The sequence below is a fragment of the Pipistrellus hanaki genome (assembly GCF_964339955.1).
Source record: "Pipistrellus hanaki genome assembly, chromosome: 1".
In the NCBI taxonomy this organism is placed as follows: domain Eukaryota; kingdom Metazoa; phylum Chordata; class Mammalia; order Chiroptera; family Vespertilionidae; genus Pipistrellus; species Pipistrellus hanaki.
This window is the reverse complement of record NC_140503.1, coordinates 23,840,220-23,863,084: the sequence shown is the minus strand read 5'-3', so window position 1 is coordinate 23,863,084 and position 22,865 is coordinate 23,840,220. Positions and strand designations below refer to the sequence as shown.

The following is a 22,865-nucleotide window of genomic DNA, read 5'->3' as shown; positions in this document are numbered from 1 at the left end:
GGAAGACAAATGATTGAGTTAGGGAGAAATAATAGCAACATTGACCAAGACGGATGCAGCATCCAGACAGCTTCTGCTGCATCGTGAGCTGGTGTCACTGCCTCAGCGTGACAGGCTGTGCGATGGTCACATCAGCTGGTGATGCAGGGGCCCCTCTGGGGCTGGAGGCCTGAAGGAGCCTAGAAGGTTGCCACGATGGCACTGGCTGAAAGCAGCTGTCCTGGGCCAGCAGAAGAGACGTCATGGTCTGGTAGCTGCTGTCACCGAGGGAACATATGCTTAAAAGGAAAAGCCATTTCTTTTGCCTACGAGGCAGCACCTGTGTAGATCCCTGTGCTTCTCAAGCTGTGCTCTGCAGACCCCCCGAGGCACAACCCCTGAGGTGCTCCTTAAACTTGTCCAGTACTCAGACCCACCCCAGACCAACTATACGGGAATCTCTGCACCAGGAGCCCAGGAATCTGCATCTTACAGGCACTCTGGGTGCTTTCGCTGTGATCCCACAGTTTAAGGACCGCTGCTCTGTGCTCCCTTGCACGTTCACTCCAGCCTGAGTTCCTTTGTTCACCGTATGCCTCCAGGAATGCCCCCTGCCCCTTCCATCTTCTTTACCACTGGTTCAAGATCTACTGGCTTCATAGAGCCAAACTTCTTGATCTCTTTTTCATAGACTCTAATTATGCTACTTAATCCGGCCTTATTTTGTAACCTCTTTCATGTGAATAGTAAATCCCCCTTCCTGGCTTCATTCCATTAATTCTTGCCCAGGGCAGATAGATCCATTCCCACTTTAAATGCTTCCTCTCTTTGAGGAGGCCTGTTTCCTGCCATCTTTTATTTTGAATAAGTGCTTTTATTTATTCTCCTCCAATGCTGAAGGAAGGGCAATGTTTGAATGCCATACCCAGCACTGCATTGGGCTTCACTGATTGGACCTAAAGAAGCACAACATTTCTTCTACCACTGTTGATCGTTTTTTTGGAGTTGTTTTTAAAAACATTATTTCCTTCACCATCAAAATCAATTTTTAAGAACGATTTTTTATTGACTTTTAAAGAGAGAGGAAAGGAGAGAGAGAAACATCTACGTGAGAGCAGAACACTGATTGATTGTCTCCGGCATGCCCTTACAGGGAATCAAACCAGCAGCCTTTTGGTGTACGGGATGATGCTCAAAACAAATGAGCCACACTGGCCAGGGCTCAAAATCAATTTTAACTAAAGACTTGATGTTTCTTAATGTTCCCCAACTACATGATAATCTCCGTAAGGGCTAAAACCTAGTCTTATACCTCTTATGTAACTCCTCCACCCTCCGCATTTATTGCTGCCTGCTGTTCCTCTTCTCTGGGAGCTGCCACCCTCGCAGACTTGTCATGGTCCCTCTGCGCCATTTTAGACAACATGGCCTGGACTCTTAGTCACAGCTGACCGGTCTAGAGTCAGGCACCTGATCCAGAGCTGGTCAGACAGGTCCTTTCCTCTCCAGGTATTTTGTAAACTCAGAAGATGTTTGAGTTCAGAATGAACCCAGGAGGCATTTTCCAAAAGAGTCCAGGAAAGCATTCTACAGAAGGAGAGAAGAATGCTAGAGAGGCAGTTACAGAGAGAGGGGCACATGAGTGATGGACAGAGGTTGGGTGGTATTACATTTCTATTCCTGGGAATCTGTTGGAACTCATAATATTTAGAATGAAGTCCTTGTTCTGTATAAACTAGTTCTGGGGGCTTCAAGGAAGTCTGGAAAGAATGAGGGCAAGAGAAAAAGGGGTGTGGATGGCCTTTAGGCAGCCGATCCACAGAATCTAAAAAAACATGTGTTGTCTTACTTAATCTTCAAAACACCCACACGTTTTAAAAATCTATTATTATTAATTATTTTGAAGGTAAGAAAACTGAGGCTTAGAGAGGTTCAATAACTTTCCCCCAAACCACGTAGTTAGTAAGCATGGAGGTGGAAATGGGATATCAGGCCAGGGCTGATTCCACCGAGCAGAAATGCCTTCAGGTGAAGACCAGTGGGTGTGACACTTTTGTTCTTGTTCCCAGAATATCTATCCAGGCTAGGGGGATTAGAATGAATTCTACAAGCCAACTACTTGGCAGGGACTGTGATTTGTGCTGCCCTCTAGAGGAAGTATGGAACAAGTGATGTGTAACTGCCCAGCAGCCCAGGGATCCAGTAGCTTGGGAGCCACCCTAGGAGAGGTGGGAGCAGCTGGGTGCAGTGGTCCCAAGCATTCCACTGCCACTAGAGCAGCTAGTATAGGCTGGCCATGCCATAGCAATGATGGAGATCCATTGTAGCAACGCCAACCACAGCCACCAGGAGAGCTCTTCAGGAAGGAGGTGACTGAGAATTGACCGTGGGTGTCCACCCCTCTCCACCCCACTAGCATGACTAATGGCTGCCCTTGATGTCTGAGATGGGTTTGTGGAATGGACGCATGGGAAGGGGGCAGAAGAGGTGATAGGAATGGAGGGAGATTCAGGAAATTTTCTTTGTCAGATCTCAGAATCCTGACTATGTAGGTCCCTGAAAGATGGCAACATACAAATATTTTATCTAGAAAGACGGGCCCTTCGTCTTCTATTTCATTTAAAGACAGAGAAGTCCAGAGAGATTAAATAACTTTATTAAAGTTAGAGTTGAGCTGGTTGAGTTTGAGTCCAGAAACCCAAGCCAGAACCATTTCTTCCATGCCACTGGGTGGTATTTTCTTGGTGTATCTGTAGGATATATAAAAAATTACATGACCTGGCCTTGGCCATTTCTCATACCTGATGTGAAGTAGATATACACATCAATGAAAAGAAATAATAAAATGGAAAGAGATTTTCAAAAGCTTTAATTTCTGAAAAGTGATTTGTAAAAATTCAGGGTGAGGGCTGAGCTGTGTTACGGTCCTAAAATATATAGGAAGTATCAACATATTCATTTTCCCCTCTTTTTCCTCAAATAGAGGCTCTGAAGGCTTTACGATTCTAGTTGTGTTCCCTGGTATGCCCATGAACAGACACCCTCGTTACATGTTTCCTGCACTCAGGAACATGCAAGGTTTGGTTTCTCTGCGCTCTCCCCGATGCCATGAGGCAGCTGTCATGCCAGCGCCCTGCAGCTCCCAGTTCTCATGAATGCCGCCTGGATCCAGGCTGGCAATGGAACTAACCAGATGGCTCTAGAAGGCCTCAGCCCACCACTTCTAAGTCATGAGCAAGCCTCTTCTCATTTCGAGGGATTTAAAAAAGACAAGGGAGTGGAGAGAGATCTTTTCCCCCACCTTCCTTCCCTGACACATTCTCGACTATGAAACCTGATGAAAGGACGGTTACTTGGGAAGAAAATTCCAGCTCCTAGGAAAATATTCAAGTTATTTTAAACAGTGCAAAGAACTCCCTGAAAGGAAATACTAGTGGAGGAATAACTAAAAATATTTTTAAGTGGTTCAGATAATTCTTTAAAAATCAAAGCAGGACTTGTATGTGCTGGTGCCTACATAGAAAAAGGTCAAAAGGATTGGTGTCCTGGCCAGCTGGCTCAGTTGGTGGGAACGTTGTCCCATACACTAAAAGGATTCGGGTTTGATTCTCAGTTAGGGCACATAACTGGGTTGTGGGTTTGACCCCTGGTCAGGGTGGGTAAGTGAGGTAATCAACTAATGGATGTTTCTCACCTCTCTTTCTTTCTCTTTCTCTCTCTCTCTTCCTCTCTCTCTCAAATCAATAAAAAAACAAACAAACATCCAAACATATCAAGTGAGGATTTAAAATTAAAAAGTAAAAGGACTAGTAAGTCATGGGATGTTTATTGAGCGCACATTAATAAGAAAATCGTCAGAAAACCAGGAATGGCTTGTACTATAGCTCAATGGAATATTCCAAAAGAAGATACCTAGGAGAAGGAAAGAAAATTTGTGAGGGCCTTTTTAATTAAAATGTTAGCAAAAATGCAAAAATATGTCAGTGACGATAAGCTCCTGGCTCCTACATTTACGACTCTACTTCTGACTTCTTCTCTGACCGATGAATTTCAAAAGCTCATGTTTTAAGTGTGCTATCCCTACTCAACCCAAATTTGAATATGTTTCTGCCTGGCTGAAATCCTTCAAATGGCTTCTTCTTATTGCCTTCAGAATAAGGCTCCAAATCCTCTACCTGTCCCACAAAGCCCCTATTGTTATTGCTGACATTGATGCCTGCACCCTGGGTTGTCTCCCTGCCCTGGGCCCCTGTATCTTCACGGCTCAAAAAGCTCAAGGAGGCTTCTAATAGCAAGGTGTGTTCTTCCCTTTCTGATGTCAGGTAAAGCCAGTTAAGTGATTTCACCACCCGTCAGGATGGGAGCTCTGATTCTACTTGCTATTAAACTTCATTCGTTTATTCCACAAATGTAGTGAGTGTCTTGCTTGTGATTGGAACTATGCTAGACATTAGGGATTTACAAAGTTTACACATTGAGAAAATATTCCCAAAGGCTAAACCCAGCAGTGAGCTCCTGATAGGGGAGCCTGGGAAACACTACTCAGGTTGGGGTTGGGGGGATGTCAGCCTCCTTGCAAGATATGGAAAGGAGAAAAGAGGGTGCCAGAGAGCAAGCAGGCAAATGACTAACACAGTGACCTTTGAACAGACACCCAAGGGAACTCAGAGAATGAGCCATAGAGGCACAACAAAGGCAAGGTCTGGAGGCAGGAGAGTGCCTGGTATTTCCAGGGAACAGAGAGAAACCAGTGTGGCTGGGGTGGAGAAAGGGAGGGTGGGAGGAGGGAGATGAGACCAGAGCTCTAGATAGGCGTCAGAGATAATATACAGATCTCTAGAGCAGACCGGAAACTTTGGCTTTTTCTCTGAGTGAGATAAGGAGTCTCGGTCACTTCTCTGCCCCAAGGCCTTCCAGGGCTTCTCAGCAATCAGAAGAGAACTTAGCACACACTCCCTCTCTACCACTCTACCTGCATCTGTCTGCATGTACCATTCTGTCCTGTTGCTCACAGTGCATGCTCAGTGCTCATGGAGAAGGTTAACCTGTCTCCCTGTGTACTAGTCCCATTCCCCTCTGACTCAGGGACATGGATTCAGGGAATTGTCCCTCTCTCTTGCATCAGGAGAACTTCCCTCTCCATTGAATCCTTTTAAGAGCATACAATCATTCTGTAACGCTTTTCATGGTAAAAAAACAAACATTTTTTAGATTCCATGTCTCCCTTCACTTTATCACTGAAATCTTCAAAAAAATTTCCACGCCTGCTTTCATGTAGTCAATTCCTCTCCTACCATTCTCTTGAGTTTACTCTGAGCAGCCGCCGTGTGAAGAAAGTGTTTCAAGGATGAGAGTGGTCAACTTCTTCCCTCCCACTGAGCTGTAGGTTGAGGTTGGGATGGGAATTGACCACTGGATTTAGTGACGAGTCAGTCACTAAGGACCTTGAGAAGTGATCCTTTCCCTGGAGTGGTGGGCCTGAAAGGCTGCTCAGAGTAGACTCAAGAGAATGGCGGGGGGGGGGGGGGGGGGGGGGGGGCGGGGAGAGGAATTGAATATATGAAAGCAGGCATGGAAAGTTTTTTTTTTAAGATTTCAGTGATAAAGTGAAGGGAGACATGAAATCTAAATTTATTTATTTATTTATTTATTTACCATGAAAAGCGTTACAGAATGATTGTATGCTCTTAAAAGGATTCAATGGAGAGGGAAGTTCTCCTGATGCAAGAGAGAGAGGGACAATTTCCTGAATCCATGTCCCTGAGTCAGAGGGGAATGGGACTAGCACCCAGGGAGACAGGTTAACCTTAGCCATGAGCACTGAGCATGTACTGTGAGCAACAGGACAGAGGGTACATGCAGACAGATGCAGGCAGAGTGGTAGAGAGGGAGTGTGTGCTAAGTTCTCTTCTGATTGCTTTTATTATACCAGTGAAAGAAACTCAGGACCAGTGGGACTGTGGTTGAACATTGACCTATGAACCAGGAAGTCATGGCTCAATTCCTGCTCAGGACACATGCTGGGGTTTCATGGTTTTGGGTTCACTCCCCAGTAGGAGGTATGCAGGAGGCAGCTGACCAATGATTCTCTTTCATCATTGATGTTTCTATCCTTCTCTCCCTCTCCTTCCTCATTCTGAAATCAATAAAATATATATTTAAAAAAGAAAAGCAGGACCATAAGCTGTGAGAAATAAGCTGGAGGTTTGATGGAGAGGAGAAGGTATGAAATAGTCCTTTACAAAAGTGGGAGAGTGAACAAGAAAGTGTAGTATCTTTGCTAAGGAATGTTAACTGGTTATAAAGTAGTTGATGTTTTAAAAATGTAATAAATACTGTTAGGAAGATAGGAGAATGAATTGTTTTAAGAAATGTAGCATTCAGCTAAGTAGAGTTAAACACAGAGGGCTAAAACAATAAAAAAAATTAAAACAACATTAGGTATAATTTAATCTTTTAAAAAAATATATTTTATTGATTTTTTACAGAGAGGGGTAGAATTAGAAACATCAATGAGAGAGAAAGATCCATCAGCTGCCTCTTGCATACCCACTACTGGGGATGTGCCCATACCCAGGGTACATGCCCTTGACCGGCATCGAACCCAGGACCTTTCTACTGAGCCAAACCGTTTTCGGCTAATTTAATCTTTGATAATTTGGGGGCAATTTTTTTTTAATAGTTAAGAGTCATTTTTTTTCTGAGCATTAGTTAATAATGCCTTGTAGATGTATAGCCACTAACAGGAAATTCTTATCCTATATAATAAAAGGGTAATATGCAAATAGACCAACATCAGAACAACCAACCAACCAAAGTATAATATGCTAATGATGAGCTGAAGCTGCTCACCTGCTCGCTATGTTGTGCACTGACCACCAGGGGGCAGGGAGTTGACTGGTCAACCAGTCGCTATGATGTGCATTGACCATCAGGGGGGTAGATTCTCCGACCAGTAGGTTAGCTTGCTGTTGGGGTCTGGCTGATTAGAACTGAGCAAGATGGGCCGGACACATCCTAGAGCCCTCCCAATGGCCCCTCCCCGGTCTGATCCATAGTGCACTGGTGGGATCCCTCAGCCTGGCCTGCCCCCTCTCACAATCTGGGACCCCTTGGGGAATGTCCGAAAACCAGTTTAGCCTGATCCCACAGGCCACTCCCCTTGGGAGGGCACCAGATGCAGGGCTCATGGCTGGCGAGTGCTACTGCAGCAGCGTGAGCCTCTCCTGATTGGGACTGATTGGGCATGAGCCCCTGAGCCCACAGCAGGCACAGTGGAGCTGGGATGAGTGGAAGCAGCAGGTAGGAGCTTTGGACAGCAGGTTTTGGCTTAATCCCTGCAGCCACACAGAGGGACCCCACTCACGCACGAATTTGTGCACCAGGCCTCTAGTCTTATGATAATAGGATGGGCAAACCACATTTTAATAGCAAAACATGTAGTTGTGAATTGATGTTTATATTATTAAAAGATATCAATTTTCCTTGCTTGGTAGGCCTCGGTGTCAAAATTCTTTACATATTGGATATGCTAGGGTGTGTTGTCAAGTAGAAGTGAATAACCAGAGGGAAATTAATTCAGCTGACCGGATATAAGATGGTAAATGACTGGATGCTCACCTTATCACTAAGAAATGTTACACATTCCTTAGCTGTGTGTGGAGGGGCTGTGCACAGACAGATGAGCCAAGGGAGAGAGCAGACAAGAAGGGGGTTGAGATCTAATCTGTGCTTGGAAAACTCTCTACTCCTCATTTCCCTCTTCTGCTGCTCCTTGTCGGTTATTTTGGTACTTCTGGAAGGTTGGGGAGGATACAAGAGTCCCTGACCCAGAAAATGTGCAGTTGGAACCTTAACGTTGGTGGATTTTTGCCTTTTATTTCCTCCAGAAATACTAGTGAAAGCTCTGCCACCATGAGGGATAAACAGTAGTCCTGAAAGAGCAGTTTTTCTCTGGAACAGTTCCTACTATTCTACTATGCCTGAAGGTTAGGGAAGTTATCTTTGTAACTTGATGCCAATACCCATCTCTTGAGCCTCATAAGAAGCACTGAATAAAGTTAATAGATTTGGCCAGCACTTGGATCAATTATTTCAAATGTATCAAATGGCTCTCTGGGAGCCATAAAACAGGTGGCCCTGAAACTGTACTATCTGGTGGATATAGATTGGCAACCGTCCTTCAAGGGCAAAATGATGTTAAGAGTTGAGCCAGAGCATATGAACAACTGGCTGTCTGCTATGCTATGAAAGATGCTTCCTTAGAACAGATCAATAGCTTGAGGGTGATGCTCCCCATTTGTGTAAAATTTTGATACTAACAATACCAGTCTGGCCCTGGCCAGTGTGGCTCAGAGGGTTGGGTGTCATCTGGAGCCCATAGGTTGCCAGTTATAGTCCTGGTCAGGGCACATGCCTGGGTTGCCGGCTCCATTCCCCGTTGGGGGCATGCAGGAGGCGACCAATGGATGTTTTACTCTCACATCGATGTTTCTCTCTCCCCATCTCCAAAAACCAATTAAAAAACAAACAAAACACCATACTTCCTTACACCCCTCCCTCCTTTCTTCTTAAAATTATTTTGGTGGGGGTATGGATGTATTCAGTTTGGGTCTTTGGTTTGAGCTGGCATATTTATTAAATAACAAGGAATCTGTTTTGAGTTAGTGTGAAAGCAAACCAGGAACAATGGATTCTCTTTGAAATTACTGTAACATGGTCAGTATTTTTGTTATTTTTATACTTGAGACAAGAGAACTTTAAAATCCACTTGTCAACATGTAGCTAAACTTTGTGAAGCTGACCTACAAAATGAAACAGTCGTTTTTTTTTTATTGTTTGATATAAAAGGAAAATATCTGTTATTTATTGGAACTTTTCCTAAGCCTAAGAGCTATAGATTTTTTAAAGCTGTAATGCCCTAACATCTGGTCTACTCCTCATTTTGCAGGTGAAAAATCAGAAAGATTAAATGACTTCTCAAGGAGCGTCAATTATTAGTGATATGCTAGTTTCCTGACTTTGTCTAGTGCTTTTTATCATCATTATCACTAGATTTCTAATATAGAAACTTTCATCCACATAGCATTTAAGCTTGCATGTAACCTAAAAGAGACTTAATGCACTTAAAAAAAATATTTATTTATTTATTTATTTATTTATTTATTTATTTATTTATTTATTTCAGAGAGGAAGAGAGAGGGAGGGAAGGAGAGAGAGAAACATCAATGATAAGAGAGAATAGTGGATCTGCTGCTTCCTGCACTCCCCACACTGGGGACAGAGCCACACCCGCATGTGCCCTGATTGGGAATTGAACCATGACCTACTGGTTCATAGGTTGATGCTTAACCACTGTACCACACTGGCTGGATTAATGTACTTTTTTAGGTTTCTAGTTCTAGTGGGTTCAGTAATGGTTCCCCATATTGATGTAAATAGGGATATAATACATTCTTTAAAGTTTTCCCCCATTAACTTTTATTATTGATTTTAGAGAGAGGAGAGAAACATCTAATTCAGATACCATGAAATCAATTTTTACTCCTTCATTTTGATATTGAAAGTTTAAACTTAACTTCTACTTATAGTATCTATTTTATTTAGGCAGTGGGTATATAAAATCCCCAAAGAAAAGTTTCTAAAATTAAAAAAGAAAAAACTGGATTGGAAAAGATTTCATGTTCATCCTTAACAGCATTTTTGGAGTAGGTACAAAAGGAGCCTGGAGAAGCTTAGTGATTAAAATAAAATGTCCCCCCTCCCATGGTGATTATGGTTTTTATGAAACAAAGATGGAGGAATTATAACGATTAAAAACAGACACATTCTGTGCGAACGGAACTGGGAGGTTCGTTTAGTGGGATGAAAAACGCAACTGTGGAGTGAAAACTGCATTCTAAGCGTAGGCACTTTTCCAGGGTAGGGTGAAAGAAAAGGACTAGGGCAGGCACAGATTGTTGAGTTCACCTCCCACCCCTCACCCCAACAGACATTAGCAAATACCTAATATGCACCAAGCCTGTGGGAGCGCTAAGAATGCAAAGATGAGTCAGGCAGATCCTCAAGGAGCCCAGGCTGGGGGTGGTGGCGGCTGCACCGAGGGGTGGACGAGTGGGTGGGGAGGGAAGAAAGAGGGGGGGGATGGAGTGGGTGGAGGTTGAGAGATGAGATTAGACGGGGTGATCGAAAAACGGAATATATGTAAGACAGAAAGAAATAGAAGGGTACAGCTATGCGCATACTACTTTTTAGGCACAAATCTACCCCAGAACCTCTAAAAAAACCCCCCCAAAACAAAACACCATTAGCCTTCATTGCCAGAGGTGGCCAGCTATCGGGACGCTGGTCTTCTCCAGATGTCCTCTCTGAGGAGCTTAAAAAATCCCCCCCGCTTCCAGTCCTCGCTTTCCCCACCGTTAGGGCGTCGGGCAATGGAGGGGGCGGGTTGAAAACTGCACCCACGTTGGCTGCCTCTTCTCTGCAGGGCTTCGCCGTCGTCAGGGCAACTAGGAGTTCCGCGATCCGGCCCCCGCCCCCCCCTTCCCCTAACTCCTACCACTTCCCCCTGCGCGGCGGCGGCGGGGCAGAGCTGCCGCTTTTCTCGCGAGATTTGCGCGCAGAGCCGAGCAGCTCCGCGGTGATCTCACCGCGACCGGGGAGGGAGGGAGGGTGTGAGGGAGGAGAGGGGAGGAGGGGAGGGGACGGAGGGGGAGGAATGGGGCGGGGAGGGGAGGGGAGGAGACGGGAAGGGCGAGTTCGGCGCCTCCACCGCCGGCAACTTTGTGAACGAGTTCAGTGCGGGCGTGAGCGAGTGAGCGAAAGTCAGTGCGGCGCTGAGTGCCCGGGAGAAGGGCCCCCGGGGAGGGCCAGGTCTGGACTTGAGAGGCCGCCCCCGCCCCCCCAATCCATCCCCTCCTGCCTCCGTGGCTCCCTTCCTATTTCCTCCCGCCGCCGCCGGTCTTCTCCGGCCTTCCCACCCCCGCCTGCAGTTACCTGTCCCCTCCCCCACTCGGCACGCACCTCGCCGTCCCCGGCGCCCACCTAGGACCTCGGAACCTCGGAACCTCGGAACCTCGGGTCCCCAGACACCCGCGCTCGTTTCCCGCGCCGGCCGCCCCCTCGGCTCCTAGATCTCCCGAGGGCAGGCGGGCGGGCGGGCGGGATGGGGGGCGCCGAGCTTCGGAAGCGGCGCGAGCCGGGACCCGTGCGCCCAGACAATAGTTGATGCTCGGGGACCGGGCACCTCCGCCCCCTACTCCACCGGGAACGCGCCCCCCCACCCCCACCCCGCCCCCGCCGGCTGCGCTCCAGTCTGCATTCCGGGTCCCCCCGCTCGGAGCCTGGCTCGGGAGTTGGGCTGATTCGCCCCCCGCCTCCCCTGGAGGCCCCTCAGCTCCGCGCCCAGCCTCGCCGCCGGCCCCTCTCCCCAAAGGGGCGCGCGCCGACGGCCCGCGGTTTCTCTTTCTCCCCAGGGAGGGCGCGCGGCGGACCCGCCCGGGACGCGCGGCGGCCCCGGAGGCCGGGCCCAGTGGTAAGTGGCCCCCGCGCCCCAGATCCGGCCAGGGAAGTGGGGTGTGTGGGGTGTGTGTGTGTGTGTGTGTGTGTGTGTGAGAGAGAGACACTGTTGACAGCCTCCCACGGCCTTCTGGCCAGAGCTCGGGTCTGGCACCCGGAGCGGGACCCCGGGCGGCCAAAGTTTTATTTCCGATCGGTGGCGCGCCGGCACCGCAGCCCGGCGGGGGCGAGTGTGCGCGGGGGCGAGTGTGCGTGCGCGCGCGCACCTAGGCGCCCCGAGCCGCGCCGCTCTCCGCCCGGCGCCTGCGGGAGAGGCCGGGGACCCCCGCGCCCCGTTGGGGTGGCTGCGCCCACCCCGCTGCCGCCGTGGTCTCCGCGGGAGAGCCTTCCCTTCCAGCCACCTGGGTGAGCGCCTTTGAGGCTGAGCTGGCGGGGCCGGCCGGGAGGGTGAACCGCGAGATACAGAGGAGAGCAGCCCGGTGCAGCGGCTGGTTCATTTCTCTCCCCGGGGTCCGGGGGCAGTGAGATGTCGGGGTGCGCTCTCACCTCAGGAGGGATGGGGCGGGGGCGTGAGGGTCCTGCAGAAAGAACTTTACCTCCCTCGCCCCATCTGTTTCCAACTTCCCTCCTGACCTTTAAAGAAATGAGCGAGTCTCTCTCTCCATCGCTCCGCTGCGTTTTTCAGGGGGACTGACTCGTAAGCGTGTTGGGCAGGTTGAAATTTCATTTATTATTCATTCCATTTAGAGAACCTACGGACTAGGGAAACGGCTCACTTTCAGGAAGGATGTTGCTGGAGTCGTGGGTATTCCTTGCGAAGGGAAGCATTTGGGGGACTGATGGGTCCGAGACGGCATTTGTCTTACGGATTTTATTTTTCAATGATGGGAGGCAACCATCCCTGACATGGTTACTGCCTGCTACACGATGAATGTTTATAAACGGGGAGCCAGGGATGCGATGCAAATTTCAGAGGTAAAGGTGTCGACTTTCATCAGGTTCCAGGTCTATCTGGATGAACTGGGGTTGGCGTTTCCTCTATAAAGCAAACCTCTTTCATGTTGAAACTCTGACTCAGACTCTTAAAGACATTGTTTTATGCTGGTACTCCGTGGGAGTGAAGTGTCAACTTTCTCTTGATTTCTCCTATGGAATCTTCGTCCTAGGAAAAGATTCTCTTGACTTATTTTTTTTTGGAAAAGTACAAGGTTAAGGCCTATGGAATCCATTCTTGGTAGCTCGGTAACGGTATTTTTTTATTTTTATATAATCTTGTTTTAATGACTTTTACTTTTTGCTTTTTTGAAAGCTGCAATTAAGCCATTTTTTTTTTTTTTTTTTTTTTTTTTTTTTTTTTTTTTACGAGGATGGGAAAGAAAGCTGATGGGAATAATATGGAACAATGGTAACAGTAGTTTCAAATAAAAGGTTTACATAAAGCAGTTTATGGTCACTGATGTCTCTGACTATGAGATGACATACCAGTTATTTACAAGAATATTAACATTAAAGCATTTTTTCCCATGGAATAAATTACGTCTACTCAAGCATTAGCAATTAACAATGCATTTACAATGACGTGGGTGGTGATTTGCATGGAAATGGTTAGGGGCAGAATAAGAGCTTTTGGGGGGATGAATGGTTTCATGTGGCTGACCATTTATTTTCTTATCTCATTATGCCTAGTAAGTAAAGGACTCTTGAAGTTGACGGTATCATTAGATTTCTCTAGTTGACTGAGAGAACAAGCTTGGCAAGTGGCTCAAGACAGTCAGTAGGTGTTGCTGTTAGCTTCTCTGCAGTTCCTGGTACAGCTGCTCCAATTTGAAATTGCAGTTCTGGTGCAGTGAACTTAGATCTGAAGCGGCAGGCAGTGTTAGCTGTGACTTCATTGTAGCATTCCATGGCAAGGTTGACTTGAACTCTTCGTGATAATGTCAAAGCACCTCACTAAAATTGTACATTGAGATTCTTTTAACTCCATCCTTTTGTTATTCTTTTCTGGCTTTTGTATGTGCTTTTGTTTTGAAGTAGGTGTATAATTTTGGTGTCCCCCTCCCCCCATTTTAAAACAACTTTTAAAAACTCCCTTCTAGTAGCTTCATTGAAGTCATAGATTATTGACGATTGCTTGAAATTAGCAATTCAGTAGACGTTGGGGGATCTTGGTTGACCCTGAGTTGAGAAATATATATCTTCAAGTTTGAAATTTTAAATAAATTCCTATTCTCTATCTCTCCGAGCTGTGAAACAGGAGCATGAGCAGAGTTAGAACAGTGTAAGAGTACAGATTCCCCAAATCTTATCCACTTAGAGGAAAATATGTAGTGATTAATGATAACATGATTATGTGTTTGCGTCAGTCCTTACTGTTATATTATCATTTCTGTTGGTCCACCTCAATGCACATCAATAATAATAAAATCATAACATGCTAATTAGACTGAGCAGCCAAACTTCCTTCTGGATGACTTTTTGGACGAAGCTGGGCTTACCAGGGCTGAGGCAAGCTTCAGCTGCTGGGCCCAGCCCCTTGCACGAATTTCGCATTTCGTGCATGGGGCCTCTAGTATAAAATATGAGTAATCTGCTGAAACCGGTTTGGCTCAGTGGGTAGAGCATCGGCCTGCGGAATAAAAGGTCCCAGATTCGATTCCCGTCAAGGGCATGTAACTTGGTTGCAGGCTCATCCCCAGTAGGGGGTGTGCAGGAGGCAGCTGATCAATGTTTTTCTCTCATCGATGTTTCTAACTCTCTATCCCTCTCTCTTCCTCTCTGTAAGAAATCAGTAAAATGTGTTTTATTAAAAAAAAAAAAAAAAAAAAAAAGAGTAATCTGAAGATTTTCTCATGATATCTCACATTTGGTTCACTGAGGAAGACAAATAGACTCATCCCCATTAATATCGAGTTAGAGCTCTGTTCTTCCTTTTGACTCAAATCACGAAGTTCATCTCTCAAATTCAGACCCCCCATAATATCACTATATCCCTAACCTTTTGAGAGTTGTAGTAGGTCACACAGTATTTAGCCGGTGCTTCTATTTGGAAGGCATGCTCTTGGATTCTATGATTCCCAATGGGGAATTACAGTGTGTTCCTGCCTCAAGGAACTGTGCAACGGGGCCATTTGTAGAAAACTTTCCTAGTTTGGTGTTATGATATCCTGATGCCCCTATGAAGGTCTTGCATAGCAGGCAATTATCTTTGAATTTTAATTTACTTAAATTAATTTCTGAAATAATTTAATTAAAAGTGATTTTTTGAAAAATAATTTTGAAATCATGATATACTAAAGAATTTGTTCTCAGAAAGACTGGGCTTAAGTTTTCCAGGTACGGGAATCTTGAAAAATAATTGAACCTTTTTCTGAACAGTCTTTCCAATCATCTTTTTCTGCAGAGATGGGCACAATACTTGCCTCACATCTTTTCTGCAACATTTTGTGAGTGCTTTGTAAACCATGAAGTCTGTTTGTAATTACATTTTCTTACTTTCTGATAAGCAGATTCATAGATTGCTGGAGCTAGAAGGAATTTTGAGTAAAAAATCATTCGGCCCATCCTTCCCATTTTACAGATGGGTAAACTGAAGACCAGTAAGTCACAGTGCTTTGTTGGAGGTTATACAAATAGTTGGCTGTCAGAGTTAACCCTACTTTTGTTTCCTGGTTTGTTTGTTTTTCAAAGCCTATTAAGTTAAAATTTGTTTATTACTTTTTCCCTCTGACACTTAAGGGTTCAGTGTTCATTAAATATCTAAACGGCGAAGTAGAAAAACTTAAGGAAACAAAATCTATGTAAAGGTTTAAAAGCTATGAAAACAGCATTGATGTAGTATTCAGAAACTAAGCTCTAGTTAAAGTTGCTCAAATGCCAAAGTAATGGAAAAATAAATTATGAGTTAAAGTATTTACATGATAGAGCCTGTATGCTTGTTTTTTTAGGAATCTTTGTTAAGTCAGAGCACAATGTACTTGTATGTTCTTTAGAGAAGCTAAACTTAATTTATTCTAGTTTGCCATTTTCTTCTCTTCTTAAACTTGTTTTTCATTTGTAGAAGAAGTGGTTGTATCTTCCTTATTTCTGAAACAGTGGCAACTTTTGGACCTTCTCTCAGCTACCTGTAAGGGTAACCAGAGGGCAGGGCCTGGGGGTGGGGAGGATCAGTCAGGTGGAAGGATAACTGCATAGGAAACAGGAAAATGTTGTGGGAGCTTCCTGTTGAGAACGTGACTGATTTATATAGCACTACCCTACCTTCCTCCGGGGTAATCTGAGCCAGGAGACAAACATTCCTGCCAGTTAGTGACTGCCTTTTCAATGAGGGGCTGTCCCTGTTCTGGGCAGGGTTCATTAAGCCTTATGTTATTCCTTTAGAGCTCACACAAAAATTTGTGTCTTGTTCCATATACAGTGCTATTTAAAATATGGGTGTTTCACTGTCACTGGAACTTGCCAATCTTACCTTCTCTCCATTGCACCTCTACTTTTTAGTATGGAAAATAAATTGTCCTCATTGGATTTTTTGCTTTTTGGTTTTCTTCTTAAAAAAAAAAAAAAAAAAAAAAAAAGCAAACCATCAAAGCCCATGCATGTACTCACATTTGTACTTTGTTTTTCAAAGGTTATACAGTTTACCCTTGAACAACGTGGGTTTGAACTGTGAGGATCCAATTTTACACTTTTTTTTCTTTTTAAATAAATACTGTGAATGTATTTGCTCTTATGATTCTCTTAATGTTTCCTTTTCTCTAGCTTACTGTATTATAAGAATACAGTATGTAATACATGTAACATGCACAGTATATGCTGACTGTATGTTATCTAGGCTTTGGGTCAACCGTAGTCTATTAGCTAAGTCTTTAGGGAGTCAAAAGTTATAATCAGATTTTTGAGTGCACTGCGGGGGTGGGGGGGGTAGTGGTTAGGGTTCCTCACACCTGCATTGTTCGAGGATCAGCTGTATATAACTTAATTACTCTAAGATGAAGCTCATTATTTTTTCCGTAGGCTCTTGATGAGCCCTGGAGTGAGTCAGAAATATAAAGATTCCCTTTTGTTTGGCTTTCTTAAACACAGATGATTTGGGTGAGGGATGGACTAATATGAGTGTCATAGGGTTTCTGGTCATAAGGGTAAGACCACCTATCTGGTGGATCTTTTGAGGATAGAGGTCAGTCCCCATCCACCTTCTTTTATTCTGGCCTGAGGAGAGTAAGGTAAATCCAGTTGAAAATAGAATATGAGTGTACTTATTTTTATTTATTTTTTTTATTACTAGTGGCCCGGTGCACGAAATTTGTGCACTGAGGGAGTGGTGTTCCTCAGCCTGGCCTGCACCCTCTCCAATCTGGGACCCCTCGGGGGATGCCTAACTGCTGGTTTAGGCCCAATCCTGCTGGCTCCTAATTGCTCACCTGCCTGCCTGCCTGATCACCCCTAATCACCCTGCCTGCCGGCCTACTTGTCCCCCAACTACCCCCCCTCCCCATTGGCCTTCTTGCTTCTGCTCTTGCCAGTCTGATTGCCCCCAACTGTCCTCTTTGCTGGCCTGCTTGTATCCAACTGCCCCCCTGCCGGCCTGATCACCCCCAACTGCCTTCCCCTCCTGACCCGATCGCCCCTAACGTCCTCTCCCTCAGCCCTGCCATCATGGCTTTGTCTGGAACGACGTCTGAAAGGTCTCCCACGGTCTCCTGGTCTAATTAGCATATTACCCTTTTATTAGTATAGATAATTTTTTTTAATTGTCTAAAGTTTTACAGATGTCTCCTTTCCCTCCAATTAACCCTCCCTGCCCCCCCCCCCCCCCCATTCCTACCCTGGGAAAGCCACCACTGCCCCAGTGATGAGTGTTTTCTTGACACTCTAGAGAGAAATTATACCAAAATGACACAAGGGACTGTCAGGGGCTTCCTTAGTAAATAGCAGTGCTTGGTGGGTGTGCCACTGAGTCAGCGAAGCTGTTTCTGTGCCTCTCAAGGTCTGTGATGAGAATGTTCAGCCTTTAGATTCTAATTTGTTACTTGTTGCACCAAGTTCTCCCTTTAATTAGGATTGTAGTATGCCTAACTTTAAACTGAGAGAAACGGGCAATTGCATAATGTTAGATTTCCTTTTTTTTCAATGCAGGAGAGGCAGGAGGAGAATGCACGCTTGTGGGAGAATGCCTGCTAGGAGAGGGACAGTTATGTTTGTACAAACACAGGGGTCACTCAGAGGCAACTTGAGCAGGTAGGACATCCAACCCGGGTGGCCCTGGATTCCTTTCCCCCTCTCTCCTCCCCCAGCGTAGGTTCAGGTTAAATGAATTTTACAGACCCAGCGGTGAATTCTGGTTACTTCTCTTTTCTCTGTCCACCTTCCCTACAAAACCTTTTACTAAAGTTGCAAGGATAGTCATTGATTGGATTTTGTGGTTCAGCATCTTGCTTCCTTTTCGAATGAGTTCTGAAGTTCTCAGAATAAAGCTATTGAGAAACAAAAAGCCAAGGGCTATGTGCCTAATGGTCATGTTCCTATAATCAAGACTCAACTGTGATCAGTATCTTTTACTTTGACTCCTCTGTTATTTTTTCCATAATTTACCCCCCCCCCCCCCCCCCCCCCCCCCCGTATTCTCAATTATTTGCCTAGGTAGGAATTCTGGTTTGATATATGGTCAGATCCTTGCATTTCCTCTAACAGTCTTATTTCCCATAATTGATTGACTATTTGTCTTTCTAAGTTTATTTTTAGTCTTTAATGCTTGCAGAGAAGCAACTGATAACAACTATGGTACTGCTGCCCTTTAAGAGAGAGTACTTGTAAGGAAATGTCTCTATGATATGCAGTTATAAATGACTAGACAGGGGTCTTCAAACTACGGCCCGCGGGCCACATGCAGCCTGCAGAGGAGTCTGATCCGGCCCGCCAGGTTTTTTGGGCAGTGAGTGCAGCCGAGGTATTACAGTAGGAATTAGTAGTTCATATAGTCCGGCCCTCCAGCTCTCTGAGGGACCATGATCTGGCCCCCACTTTAAAAAGTTTGAGGGCCCCTGGAACATTTTCACCCAATTTGACTAACTTTTACTGCTTATTTCACTAGTATGTACCAAGGGAAAAATGGAATGCAGTATTTCCCCCTATTTTTGCAATAAGTGTAAGTTTGTGACTTGTTTGAACTATTACTATTTTGGAGACTTCAGAAACACATGTTCTTAGCCTTAAAATGAGGGTTGGTGTGTTAGCTGATTTGACTCTTCCCTAACCATCCTTCTGGCTGCTCCAATGGAGACCTCAGAAGCTTCTGCCAATATACTTTGCCAGACTCTAACTTCTGAGTAGCTGGTTTTTCATGTGTAAAGAGAGTGTACTCAGTGTATGTATATGTGTTTGGGGTGGGGTTTGGCTCCTGGTTTGCCCTTGAGAAACCTGTTTGCTCTGGCCGAGCCTGAATGTAGTTTTCTAACCCTGCTCTTTTTCAGTTTTAGAAATGCCTGTGATTCTTCAGAGTTACTTTATTTTATTTTTAAAATTAGGCTCTTTGTGCTGATCCTTTGTAGGAGAAAATGAGGTATAATAATTGCATAACAAAACTGTTTCAGTAGAACCCTGGGTGTTGTGACTTAGTTGGTTGGAGCATTGTCCCATGTATTATACCAAAAAGTTTGCAGGTTCAATTTCTGGTCTGGGCACAGACTCAGGCTGTGGATTTGGTCCGGGCAGAAGTCAACCAGTTGATGTTTCTCTCTCTCTCTCCCCCTCTCTCTCTCAAATCAATACAGCTAACACACACACACACACAAAATATCTGTTTCAGTAGATACATGATTATGGAGAATAGGATTCACAGATAAGACTTATTACAAGTCCTGGAACCTCAACCCAGTAATGGCTTTCAGTGGGATTGTTCTGAAGGTCGTTTTTAAGGTATGTTTAAAAATAGTGGTTTTCAGTGCCTTGGGTAGGATGTGTTGTGGGGAGCAGTGAGCACTTGATGGAGAAGGTAGAAAATCGCAGTGACTGCTGGGGCTTTTCTCCTGGGGAGCATGCTAGAAAGGTGAATAGATGGTTTGAGATTCTGTTATGCTTCTTCCCCACCCACTTGAGAACTAATGGTTTTTATGCCATTTTTGGATTTGTGTTTGACAATAGGCAAATAAGTAATGGACTTAAACCAGAAAGCAGCTTCCTGGGGGTTGTGGAAACTTCATTTTGGATGGATGCAAAAGAGAACCCCCTATCCTCTGTTTAGTGCCATTGATTAAAAAAGACAGAAGACAACTTGAAAGTAATTTGGAAATGACTATTAACAGCTAAAAGGGCCAGGCTGCTTAACTCCTACAGTGGAGTCAGGACATATAAATCCATTTTGGAATTGCATGTTAGCACTTACTTTGGTGTTGGGGTAAAAAATAAAAAGCATAACGTAAAATTTGCCTTCTTAACCATGTGTTAGTGTACAGTTTAGTAGTGTTAAGTATACTTATATTGTTGTGAAACAGATCTTCAGAATGTTTTTATCTTGCAAACCTATTCCAATTTAGGATACCCATTAAGCAGCTGTCCATTTCATCTCCCCTCATCCCTGGCAATCACCATTCTGCTTTCTATTTCTATGAATTTGACTGTTTTAGTGGATTATGGTGTACTTGTTTTTTGATGGCTTATTTTACTTAGCATAATGTCCTCAAGGTTCAAACATATTGGCATGTGACAGGATTTCCTTCCATTTTAGGGTTGAATAATATTTTAGTGTGTGTATATATACCACATTTGTTTATCCATTCATCGGTAGATGGACATTTGGGTTCCTTCAAATTTTGGCTATGCCATTAGTGCTGCTATGAAGATGGATGTATAAATATCTCTTGGTGAACTTACTTTCGGTTCTTTTGGATATATCTCCAGAATTGGGATTGCTGAATTATGTGGTAGTTCCATTTTTAATTTTTTAAGCAGCCTCCATACTATTTTTATAGTGATTGCACCATTTTACATTTCTACCAGAAATGTATAAGAGTTACTTCTCATCCTCACCAACACTTACTTTGCCTTTTTTTTTTTTTTTTTTAATAGCCATCCTAATAGGTGTGAGGTGATAATTTCATTGTGGTTTTTAATTTTACTTCTGTAATGATAAGTAATATTGAGCATCTTTCATACACCTGTTGGTCATTTTTATATCATCTCTGGAGAAATGTCTATCCAAGACTGCCCATTTTTTAATTGGGTTATTTGATTTTTTATTGTTGAGTTATAAAAGTTCTTTATATATTCTGGATATTAATACTTTTAATAGATATATGATTTGCAAATATTTTCTCCCATTCTGTAGATTACCTTTTCATTGTGTCCTTTGATGCATGAAAATTTTTGAGTTCAATGTAGTCACATTTGTCTAATTTAGGTCTTTATGCTGTGCTTTTGGTGTTACAGCAAAAAAAAAAAATCATTGCTGCATACAATGGCATGAAGCTTTCCCCTCGTTTTCTTCTAGGAGTTCTATAGTTTTGGTTCTTATATTAGATCTTTTATACATTTTGAGTTAATTTTTACATATGGTGTAAGATAAATGTTTAGCTTCATTTTTTTGTATAAGTATCCAGTTTTCCAGCACCATTTGTGGAAAAGACTGTCCTTTCCCCACTGCATGATCTTCCGACCCTTGTCAAAGGTCAGTTGACCATATAAGTAATTGTTTACTTCTGGGCTCTCCTATTCTGTTCTATTCTATTCTATTCTATTCTATTCTATTCTATTCTATTCTATTCTATTCTATTCTATTCTCTATTCATCCAATTGTCTGTTTTTATGCTAGTGTCACCCGGTTTTGAATATATTAGCTTTGTAATATATTTTGAAATCAGGAAGTGTAAGAGACATTTACTTTATGCTATTGTAGGGGTTAAGTAATAGAGAATAGAGAAGTTAAAAATAGGAAAAACAATTTATACAACTTCTCATTTTTTTGAGTGGACTAGGCTCACTTAAAAATGTGGTAACATGATTTAAATGGCAAAATGTATGCAAGACTATCAACTGGCCAACAGTAAGAGCTGTGGACTAGCACTTCCTAGTTTACAAAGGACTTTCACAGATATTTAGTCCAATGACTTGGGAAAGCTTCAAGAGGATGATGGATCTTGAATTTATCTTGGAGATTGGATGTGTACTTCAGTGGGTATAAATACCCCAAGCCATCTGTGTCCATTGCATCACAGTGCTGTAGGGTTAATGAAAGTTTCTCGTAATAATCTCAGAATTTTCAATGGGATTAGTTATTATAAGAACTATTGTTTGTGATTTTTTTTTTCCTTGACACGATACTGCCTTTCCTATTCCAATCTAGTAGTTTCTTATTTTTCATATCTGCTCATTGAATGGCAGTGGGCAGCATACAGAGAAAAAGCCATAGCACTGTTTTAATTTGTATGATGTGCAAAAAACAAGGAAATTAACCTGGTTGGGTTGTATAGGATGAGTTGAAGGAGAGAGATTGGAATTAGAACAGTGAATTGAGTGGCTGCTATAATAATTTAGGATATTTAAGACCTACTTTCTCACCTTCTTAATAAAACTAGGGGGATAATTTTGGCTGGGTGTATTGACAAGACATTTAGTAGAATGTCTGTGGGGAAAATGGTTGTTTGCTTACATATAGCATGCTGCAGTAAAGAATTATTTAATGGTGACCAAATAAATTTATGTGTACCTGGGTAGGTCTCTAAGCAGTAACTCACTCACTTATCCTATAAATATATATTGACTCTCACTGTATGCCAGGGGCTGGTGGCCACTTCTAGTGCAGAAAGGATAGATACATGATTCCTGCTCTCAAGGGGCGGATACTCTTGTAGGGATTTGCATGGTCCTTTTCAGTGTTCTATCCTCTCAAATGGTTGGATTTTCCTTTTAGTCAAAGGGCACCTGTATTACTTCTGGCATAAAACAATTGTAGTTGAAAATAGCCCCACATTAAATATTCTTTGTGTAGAGGAAAAAAGAAACACTAGATAGTTCTGCCTTGGTTTCCAAGGAGATGTCTTGGCTAAATTTGTTTTATCAAGTGCTTTTCTAAGTAACAAATAAAGGAAACTGGCTCTAATGAATCTGGTTAAGGTTTTCCTGAGGAACCAAATAAGGTTTTAAAATCTTGGTTTCTTCTTTCACTCCTGCGCCTAGAGACTATAGAAACCTCATTTTGGCTAATTCTGGATTTATCCAATAATTGTGACATCTTAAAAGAGCCATGTACCCTTTTTGGATCTTCTTTCATTTGTTCATGTAACAAATTTTCGATGTGCACTAATGATATACCAGATAATATTTTAATGTGTAAAAGGAAGAAAGTTGAGGATTGAATTAAGTTTCCTTGAAGGCCAACT

The 22,865-nt window shown here is 43.6% G+C and overlaps 1 protein-coding gene and 1 long non-coding RNA gene across 40 annotated transcripts in view; one reads left to right on the top strand and one right to left on the bottom strand.

The window, feature by feature from the left end:
* Positions 1 to 22,865, top strand: part of SIPA1L1 (signal induced proliferation associated 1 like 1) — a 388,928-nt gene that overhangs the window by 66,276 nt on the left and 299,787 nt on the right. For 19 of the 39 annotated variants that reach the window (XM_084892081.1, XM_084892078.1, XM_084892105.1 and 16 more), the window contains exons 1-2: positions 10,732 to 10,851; positions 11,454 to 11,512. The exons of 3 other annotated variants lie outside the window; for them this stretch is intronic. The gene's annotated coding sequence lies outside the window, so the exon portion shown is untranslated. Of the gene's footprint in view, positions 1 to 10,731; positions 10,852 to 10,888; positions 11,513 to 11,585; positions 11,902 to 12,355; positions 12,472 to 17,628; positions 17,731 to 22,865 lie in introns of those variants that run through there. 17 more of the 39 variants (XM_084892080.1, XM_084892077.1, XM_084892095.1 and 14 more) reach the window with 11 other exon arrangements.
* On the bottom strand, positions 2,614 to 10,062 carry LOC311627474. Its single transcript, XR_014795925.1, has 2 exons — positions 9,985 to 10,062; positions 2,614 to 2,729 (listed from the first exon to the last, which is right to left on the bottom strand). It is a non-coding gene; the product is annotated as an uncharacterized lncRNA (long non-coding RNA).